Source organism: Setaria viridis, chromosome 3 (genome assembly GCF_005286985.2).
Source record: "Setaria viridis chromosome 3, Setaria_viridis_v4.0, whole genome shotgun sequence".
NCBI classification, from domain to species: Eukaryota; Viridiplantae; Streptophyta; class Magnoliopsida; order Poales; family Poaceae; genus Setaria; species Setaria viridis.
The window spans coordinates 26,234,494-26,245,502 of NC_048265.2; positions in this window are offsets into that span (position 1 = coordinate 26,234,494).

Genomic DNA, 11,009 nt, shown 5'->3' on the forward strand with positions numbered 1-11,009 from the left:
ATAATCCTTCTACCTATTTTCCGTGCACGTTTCCTATTCGGAGCTCACGGTTAAAAATCGTTTTCTCTTTTATTTATTTGTGTGTCTGTTTGTGTGTGCCGTAGATCGCGGATTGCCCGAGGAGGAGCCCGAGGAGGAGTTTGACCGCGAGCCCGAGCCCGAGGACCAGTACCGCGAGCCGGAACTCCCGGAAGGCTTTGAAGACGGCAAGTCCAATCTCACCCTTTGATGCATACTTAATACCTAGTTTTTCAAACACAACCTATTGGCCTGTTTGACAAAATGCATATTATTTCACCGCAAGACATGGTTGGATAGCCACCCCTTGATTGTTATGAACATTCCTTGTTGTCCTATGCTTATCTCTAAATATGACTCGCTCTGTTTAGATGATAGCCACTGCTAGAACGCTTAGGAAATTGTTACTCAAATGCAACCCTTATTACAATGGTGTATTTGGAAAATAAATGTGGGTGTGTGTCCAAGTAAGAGAAATGGCTTTTGGGGTTGGGGAAAAAGGATGCGTAGACGGGATGGATGGGTGTTCCTCGTATGGGATGCCATGTTGTTGTGCTCGTACCTTGGTGGTTGAGCAATGTTGGGAGATATCCATCTTGTCTTGATTAAGGACCGAGTTGATGTGTCATCTTGCCTAATTCCACTATCGTGCAACCACTCGACCGTTGTATGGGCAACGGCTTAGCATAAATCCCACTAGCTGAACTGTTAGTCCTCAGGGGTGCTGGTGAGCAACGGGAACCCATGGAAAAGGAGTAAGATCTTGGTGACTTAGGTCCCGGTTACGGTCTCATGGACGAGCCGTGAACCCCTTGGGTGTTTCCGCGAGGGCTAGCCAGCCTTAGCTAAGGTGGGTAATGGCTTTGTTAGGATCCGTACCGTCACTAAGGTGACCGTGCTGCGGTACCCTACTTGTGGGAAAAGTGTACACCCTTTGCAGAGTTAAAACCTATCCGGGTAGCCGTGTCCACGGCATTGGACGAGTTACGGCTTGGTCACATAACTAGTGTTTGGGCAAGAATGTCATGTGTGTGTGTGTGTGTGTGTGGAATTTCAGAAGAGTCCGGCAGTTGTGCCGTGCGCTATGACGGACGGGGAGTCCGATAGCGTTAAAAACTTGGGTCCTTTGTGTAGGATCCACCCCACTCAATGTTTCGATTAGTAAAGGAAAACTTTACAAAAACCCTTTCGAAAACGATCCCCTGCATGTGTTAAAATCTAGCTTTTCCGCAAATGAACTCTAGCCTATCCTTGTTATACTTGTGCATAAACTTGCTTGTATCCCCTCCGTGGATGGGGTTGGACTTGTTGAGTACGTTAGTACTCACCCTTGCTTCATTGCTACAGAGGAAGAACCCGATTTCGTCGCCGAGGACCTCGAGTAGAGGTTGTGTCCGCACCCAACGCTGCCTGTGGAGTTGTCCTGCCCAAGATGCTGCTGCTGCCGTGTAGTCCCGAGTGCTATCTTTTGGCAGTCGCTTGGTTAGCCACCGTTATTTATTTGCTGTTTATCGCTGCGTGGTTTTCACGCCCACTCCCTCGGGAGTTGTATGGTAACTGAATTATCTGTCGAATAAATGTGTTATCAGCCTCCTGGGACTGATATTTGGATCACATTTGGTCTCTACTTATGTGGGGACGCTTCACCAACCTAGTTTTCTAGGTTGGAGTGAACCCAGTTCTTGTTTAGTTGCAGGGATGGGTTGGACCCAGTTTTTTGTTTTTGATTAGTGGGATAAAGTGGGTTGGAGTGGTTCCATCTCTTGTTTGGTTTGAGGATGCGGGTTTGACAATGAATATGCTCACCTTCTTGGTGAGATTACCCTAGCTGCCATACCAATTCATCAACAATATAGGACATCAACCTGCTACTGCTCACATTCTTGCTCACATTCTAGCACTGTTATTTTCTTGTGAAAAATTACCCTTAATTTAAATACCTGCTACTGCTTAATTTAAAAATAATATAGTATCATCAACTCAGGGGCTTCTTAACAGGATTTGATGCTCATTTGCTTTCTGGTTGTAAACACATAGGACATAAATCATCTGAAAAGAAGAAAGATATTCCAAAGGAGGGATGAAAATAACAGCATATACCAAGTTCAAGCCTTACAAACATACACCAAGTTCATCAATCTTGAGCAACATTAATCAAGTTCAAGCCTTACTTACATATACCAAGTTCAAGGAAATACAACATTAGCCACCAAGTTGAAGCTTACATAATATAAATTCAGGGCGTAGACACTAATTCAGGATCAAGTTCTAACAAAAGAAACATCCTACTCATCGAAATCACTCTTACATTCCAGGGAACTTCTCAGCGATGAACATTGTGACCCAATTTAACTTATGCTCGAACGGCAAAGTTATAGAAAGCTTTGCCAATGTGAGGATTGCTCACCAAATTAGCATAGTAGAAAGATATGTGTGCTGAATTAAAACCAGGAAGTTGGTTCAAGACATCAAATAGGTCAGGTGGCAGCTCATTATCAGGTTTAGCTACCATTTTTATGGCAGCGGCAAGGTTCTCACCTACACTTTTGAAGGCGGCAACCAGCCCATTCTCCTCCATTTTAGCTATCTTGGACTTCTTACTTGGTCTACTAGCAGAAGATGTTGCCCCTTGAGTGGTATGCCCATCACTTGGACCATGCCCAGTAACCTCATCCCCCTCTTCTTGACTTTCACCCTCATCATCCTCTCTACCTAGAGGTGCACTTGAGTCTTTTGCAAAGTTTCCAGTAGCCATGGTATTGCCAAATATTGCCTTCATCTCTCTATAGTGGAAGAGGGGCTTGTTCAAGTACTCAACATCAGACTTGTGATCCTAGACATGGTGGAAAAATATGTTAATATAATCTAACATTGGTGAATGAATCAAGAACTAAGCAAACGACAGTAAGGTTACATGGACATGGCCATTGTAGTGCTCCTCATCTAGTGTAATCATGCAGTTTTCTTCATCAAAGAGGGTACCACTCAACTTCTTCAATCTATTTATCTTTGCATACCTTTTCTGCCATGTTTTCAAATGATTTTTAACTTGCTCACCAGTGATCCCTGTGGTGAACTTCTCATTGATAGCCCTAGCACAACCATTGAAACGGTGTTTCTTAAATCCCTTTGATGTCTTCAAACTAGCAACCACCAAATCATTTAGGTGAGAGAGCATTAAAGCAGACATTGCTGATGTCCACGTAGCATGCCCACTAGTCCCACCACACCCTTCAGCTACTTCCTCTATTGTTCTGCCATACAAAAACACAATCAGCACCAAGATGTAGCTAAAATGTACATTATCACCAATACAAAATCAGCACCAAGATATAGCCACAATGTACATTATCACCAATACAAAATCAGCACCAACATGTAGCCACAATGTACATTATCACCAATACAAAATCAGCACCAAGATGTAGCCAAAATACACATTATCACCACAAACTACATAAAATTCAATAAGCAACATGTTCATAAAAATATTATTCAACATCAGCAAAGAAAGGCTTAAAGATGTTATACAACTGAAAGAAATTCAAGTTTGATACAAATATTAGTTAACATTGTTGTTTTGACGGTCTGCCCACATCCGATCTGCTATTTGCTGCCTAAAATTAACCATAGCAGCATGCTCATTTGCTTGGCCAATGTGTGTGGAAGCTGTTGGGATACGAGGTAGGCTACACTAGCGCAAATCAAAATTTCTACCGCGTAAAACCAGGAAGAACTGCCGTATAAGGATCACGGGATTACCACTCGACGCACTACTGGTGCGGAAGATGTAGATTTGCATCGATGCAGCGAAGACGATCAACGTAGTCGTATGTAGTCGATCAACGTAGTCGTACGTAGTCGATCACGTCAACGTCCAGCAGCTCCTCAGCAGCTCGTCCACGTGCAGCAAGATCGCCCTCGTGCCGCGGCTCGTCGTCGGCTCGTCGTGGCTTGTCGTGGCTCGTCGGCGGCTTGTCCAAGTGCTGCAGGCGCAACACCTCCAAGGTATCCACACGTGCAGGGAGAAAGCGTCGCAAGCCAGATTGCTAGATCCGTGAGTTGCAACAGGCGAGGGCGTGGGAGGCGCGGCAGATGTGTTTCGCCAAAAAGGTGTAAACCCTAGGGCGCCCCCACCCCTCTATTTATAGAGGTTCCTAACGGGCCTCTGGGTCCGAGGCCCATTAGTACTTCTAAACCTAATCTAACTCGGATCACATCCGAATTGGGCTTCCAGCCCCTTAAGTGTGTGACCCTATGGGTTCGGATACGTATAGACATGGCCCGAGTACTCCTACTCGGCCCAATAGTCGGTAGCGGCCTCTAGCAAGACGTGCCAACTCCTATACGCACACGAAGATCATAACAGACGAACCATCACAACATAATATACATGCTATTCCCTTTGCCTCACGATATTTGGTCTAGCTTCAAGCCGACCGCTCTTTCTCGATCCTGTGATTCGGAATCCCTTTGTAGGTTAACTCTTAACCTTACGTAGCATGACCATGCATTTTCGGATCCGATCACTCGAGGGGCCCAGAGATATCACTCTCAATCAGAGAGGGGCAAATCCCATCTTGATTGACCATGTCTCATAGCATGCTTCTTGACAAACCCGAAAGCTACCTTTATAACTACCCTGTTACAGCGTAGCGTTTGATAGCCCCTAAGTAGGTCGATCCACATCTTGAATACATGCGACAATCTCAGGTCTAAGGACAAAGCGTATATGTTGTTTAAAGAGAGAACTACTTCTCGTGTTGGGTCAGTCCTAGCACATGTCTCCACATGTGTCCACATTATTAGTTCAACATCTCCATGTCCATGACTTGTGAAATATAGTCATCAACTAATACATGTGCTAGTCTAATATTCATGTGTGTCCTCACATGAACTCCGACTAGGGACAACTTTAGAATAACCATACAAGTAAAGAGTTTCATATACAATTCACATAATTGCAAATCAATTCAAGTAGCCTTTAATGGATATTCAATGAACACAATATACAAATCATGGATACAAATGGAATATCATCATCTCTATGATTGCCTCTAGGGCATACCTCCAACAGTCTCCCACTTGCACTAGAGTCAATCTAGAAGGTACCTAATACCCATAGCTCTTACATGCGCATCATGCTTAGCCTGTGGGAGTGGTTTTGTCAACGGATCAGAAATATTCAGATCCGTGTGTATTTTGCATATCTTGATCTCACCCCGGTTAACGAAGTCTCGAATGAGATGAAATCGCCGCATTACGTGTTTGTTCTTCTAGTGGTTCCTTGGCTCCTTTGCTTGCGCAATTGCCCCATTATTATCACAGTAGAGATTCAATGGGCTGGACGCATTCAGGAACACACCAAGCTCAATGAGAAAATTCCTTATCCAAACAACTTCCTTCGCGGCTTCCGAAGCCGCGATGTACTCGGCTTCTGTCGTAGAATCGGCCACCGTCTCCTATTTGGAACTCTTCTAACTAACAGCACAACCATTTAGCGTGAACACAAATCCTGATTGTGACTTTGAATCATCTCTGTCAGTTTGGAAACTAGCATCGGTGTAACCTGTTACAACGAGCTCCTCCTCACCTCCATAGACGAGGAACATATCTTTAGTCCTTCTCAAGTACTTAAGAATGTTTCACCGCTGTCCAGTGACTCTCACCTGGATCAGATTGGTGTCTGCTTGTCATACTTAGCGCATATGAAACATCTGGGCGAGTACTTATCATTGCATACATGATAGATCCAATAGCCGAGGCATATGGCACTCTACTCATGCGATCCTGCTCATCAGCAGTCGAAGGACACTAAGTCTTGCTGAGATGTATGCCATGTGACATAGGCAAGAACCCTTTCTTTGCCTCTTCCATGCTGAACCGCTTCAACACTTTGTCAATGTAAGTATCTTGGCTTAAACCTATAAGCCTTCTCGATCTATCTCTATGGACCTTAATGCCCAGAATATATGCTGCTTCCCCTAAGTCCTTCATCGAAAAACTATTTTTCAGTGAAGTCTTTACAGACTTAAGCATAGGAATGTTATTTCTAATCAGTAATATGTCATCCACATATAAGATTAGAAATACTACAGAGCTCCCACTAACCTTCTTGTAAACACAAGACTCTTCTTCGTTCTTGGTGAAGTCAAACCCTTTGACCACTTTATCAAAACGAATGTTCCAACTCCTAGATGCTTGCTTCAACCCATAAATGGATCTCTGAGGCTTGCATACCTTTCCAGCATTTCTCAGATCGACAAAACCCTCGGGCTGTATCATATACACGTTCTCAGCTAGGTTTCCATTCAGGAAAGCTGTCTTGACATCCATCTGCCATATCTCATAATCGAAATATGCAGCTATAGCTAGAATAATCCGATGGACTTAAGCATCACTACGGGCGAGAAGGTCTCGTCGTAGTCAACTCCTTGAACTTGTCGAAAACCTTTTGCGATAAATCGTGCTTTATAGATGTGAACATTTCCATCCATGTCCTTTTTCTTCTTATAGATCCACTTGCACTCTATGGCTTTAACACCATCAGGCGGGTCAACCAAGTTCCAAAGTTGATTGTCTCCCATGGACTCTATTTCGGATTGCATGGCACTCTGCCATTTTTCGGAGTCTGGGTCCATCATTGCTTCTGCATATGTCGCAGGCTCATCATTGTCCAACAATAATATTTCCCGCATTTCGCGGAGCCTTGCCGACCTTCGTGGTTGTGGCGGTGCTTCTTTTGCCATGGGTATCTCAACTTGTTCTGCTATGTTAGCATCACTCATTGATTCTTGCCCGATCGGCTCATCTTGAACTTCTTCAAGATGCACTGTCTTTCCACTCTTTTCTCCTTTGAGAAACTCTTTCTCTAGGAAAACCCCGTTCCGAGCGACAAACACTTTGCCTTCTGATCGGTTGTAGAAATAATATCCCAAAGTTTCCTTTGGATATCCCACGAAAATGCACTTATCCAACTTTGGTATGATCTTGTCCGACTGAAGTCACTTGACAAACACTTCACATCCCCAAATCTTTAGAAAAGACAAACTAGGAACCTTTCCAGTCCATATCTCATATGGTGTCTTAACTACGGATTTAGATGGTACCCTATTAAGTGTGAAAGCTGCTGTTTCTAGAGCGTATCCCCAAAATGACAACGGTAGGTCCGACTGGCTCATCATTGATCGAACCATGTCTAACAAAGTTCGATTACGTCGCTCGGATACACCATTTCTCTGAGGTGTTCCAGGCGGCGTAAGTTGTGGAACAATTCCGCAACTCTTTAGATGATTGCTAAACTCGTGGCTCAAATACTCGCCTCCACGATCAGATCGTAAGGCCTTAATTTTCTTGCCATGCTGATTTTCAACTTCATTCTGAAATTCCTTGAACTTTTCAAAGGTTTCAGACTTGTGCCTCATCAAGTAGACATAGCCATATCTACTAAAATCATCAGTGAAAGTTATGAAGTATTGGAATCCTCCTCTAGCCGTCGTGCTCATTGGTCCGCATACATCACTATGTACGAGTTCCAACAAGTCTACTGCTCTCTCAGGAAATCCTGTGAAAGGCGTCTTGGTCATCTTGCCTAGCAAGCAACCCTCACATGTCTCGTATGATTCAAAATCAAACGAAGTTAGAAGTCCATCAGAATGGAGTTTCTTCATGCGCTTTTCACTTATATGACCCAAATGACAATGCCACAAGTAGGTAGGACTCAAATCATTAGGCCGAGGCCTTTTAGCACTTACGTTACAGACATGTGAACCATCAAGATTTAAAACAAATAATCCATTCACAATGGGTGCAAAAGCCATAAACATATCATTCTTAGAGATCACACAACCATTGTTTTCACTCGCAAATGAATAACCATCCTTCATCAAGCATGAAGGAGACAAAATGTTTCGACTTAAACTAGGAACGAAATAACAATTATTCAACTCCATAATAGATCCTGACGGGAGGTGGAGTTGCATCGTCCCGACGGTCAACGCAGCAACTCTTGCATTATTTCCCACGCGGAAATCAACTTCTCCTCTTTCCACGCTTCTACTTCTTATCATTCCCTGCATCGAATTGCAAATATGAGCAACCGATCCGGTATCAAATACCCAAGAATTAATAATTGTATCAGCGAGAAAAATGTTGTCTATAACATTAACAACAAGCGTACCTGAGGTAGAAGTACTCTTACTTCCGCCATTCTTCAACAAAGCTAGGTACTGCTTGCAGTTTCTCTTCCAGTGACCAAGTTCATGACAGTAAAAGCACTCTTTGTCTGGAGCAGGTCCAGGTCCAGCTTTAACCTTGGGCACTAGGTTTGGCTTGGACGTTCCAGCCTTGCCCTTCTTCTTCCAAGAATTGCCCTTCCTTTTAAAGCTAGGCTTGTTCTGTATAGCCATCACATGGCTGGTACTAGCGCTTTTCTTGATGTCAGCCTCTGCTGTTTTAAGCATGCCACACAGCTCATTCAGACCCTTCTCCGTCCCATGCATATGGTAGTTCGAGATGAAGTTCCCATAGCTAGGCGGAAGAGACGAAAGAATGAAATCAGTGGCCAACTCTTGGCCCAATGGGAAGCCCAACTTCTCCAACCGTTGAGTGTAACCAACCATCTTGATTACGTGTGGTCCTACTGCTGTGTCTTCTACTAGCTTGCTCTCCACAAAGGCCTTAGACACATTGAACCTTTCAGTCCTGGCCTGTGTTTGGAACATGTCTCTAAGCACCATGATCATATCGTGCGCCTCATGGTTTGTTTCGAACTACATCTGCAGCTCGGGTTCCATGCAAGCAAGCATAAGGCAGCTTACTTCGAGGTTAGCATCACATGCTTTCTTGTAAGCATTCTTAGCAGCAGCGGGTGCATCATCAGCAGGTTCTTCTGGTAGTGGGTTGTCTAGAACATCTTCCTTTTTCTTAGCCCTGAGAACAATTCTCAGGTTACGGATCCAATCCGAGTAATTTGTTCCATTCAACTTGTCCTTCTCAAGGACCGAACGCAAAGCAAACGGTGTAGTGCTGCTAGGTGCCATTTAATCTACAACAAAAGTAATGCAAAATACACTAAGACAAACGTATCCATGATAGAGCAAATCACATTAAACTATTTTAAGAGAATCTACTCCCACTAAAATCAATATCACTCTATTGAAACTTAGTGATTCAGGATCCACAACTAACAAGTCTACTAGTGGCTTTAGCATCACCGCTACCAAACAAGGTAGATCGGTAAGCAACTTTTGCTAATCATATAACATATGACTCCTGTTGTTGGGTGACATCTCTATATCTCGGCGCCCAACCTTTATGCCCCAAGGTCCTTAACCGTTAAGATAACCTTGTTAAGCAAACCAACCCTTATGCATGTAAGTGTCCGACACAAACCCGTCTAGTCAAGGAAAACTAGTGGTACCCTAATTTCATAGACCCACCACTAATTATACAAGACATGGGATGTTGCAAGTTTTAGTTGGGAGGGAATACTAACTTAAACTTTGTGAGGGATCGTTCTACTTCTAACATCACAGCATGCAGAAAGTAAAACATAAACAGAATAGCATTCACACAGTTGTGACACAGTATGGCCCGTTTTCATATGGTGATCTCCATCTCCATAGAACCTGTTCACCATGGTGATCTCCATCTCCATGTTCCATGTGCGCCATCCTCCTGGTGATGAGTCCTCCAAGAACTAGAACATGCTATTACGCCTAATAGCTAGTAAAAAAAAACTAGTAATGAAGATTACATAGTTGCTTGGATCATCACAGATTGGTACGCAGACCATTAAATACAATAAAGTGACAACACATATGGCTCCTGCCGTGTTGCCGTACGCGCGACACGCAGGTCACGAATGAGTTACACACATGCATCACATACACAAAGGGCCATACTGATCACAAGATACATACACCCTGCAAAACAGAGTTAAGTGTCCTAATGTTCCAAACTTCGGATGCCTGAAACTCCATCTTCCAAGCCGAATTTGGGAAATCTAATTTCGCCGAAAACGGCAAAGCGGTTGAATTTCATGAGTAACTTTTTCTGTAGATCAATTTTCATATAAAATTCACCCCGATCCGAGATCGTACCGAAAAGTTACGACTGATTTACCGAAGCATACGCATACGACAAAAATCCCGACCCCGGTAGTAGATCCCATCTACTATTGCACATCTAATGCACCTGGCGTATGACCCTGGATTTCGATTCGACCAATCATATTGATCTTCGCTCACTGCAACTGGAATTACGTGTATCACTTAACTCCGATGGCGGAAACCGACCGATAGGAGTATGTCGTTACACTACCATTGCAGCAAGAGCACGAAACCAGGACATAGATCAAACTGAAAACTCGCATATCTCCATATGCACACATCCCGAATCCAAAACTAAACAGCTACGGCTCTGATACCACTATTGAGATACGAGGTAGGCTACACTAGCGCAAATCAAAATTTCTACCGCGTAAAACCAGGAAGAACTGCCGTATAAGGATCACGGGATTACCACTCGACGCACTACTGGTGCGGAAGATGTAGATTTGCGTCGATGCAGTGATGATGATCAATGTAGTCGTACGTAGTCGATCACGTCAACGTCCAGCAGCTCCTCAGCAGCTCGTCCACGTGCAGCAAGATCGCCCTCGTCCCGCGGCTCGTCGTCGGCTCGTCGTGGCTCGTCGGCGGCTCGTCCAAGTGCTGCAGGAGCAACACCTCCAAGGTATCCACACGTGCAGGGAGGAAGCGTCGCAAGCCAGACTGCTAGATCCGTGAGTTGCAACAGGCGAGGGCGTGGGAGGCGCGGCAGATGTGTTTTGCCAAAAGGTGTAAACCCTAGGGCGCCCCCACCCCTCTATTTATAGAGGTTCCTAACGGGCCTATGGGTCCGAGGCCCATTAGTACTTCTAAACCTAATCCAACTCGGATCACATCCGAATTGGGCTTCCAGCCCCTTAAGTGTGTGACCCTATGGGT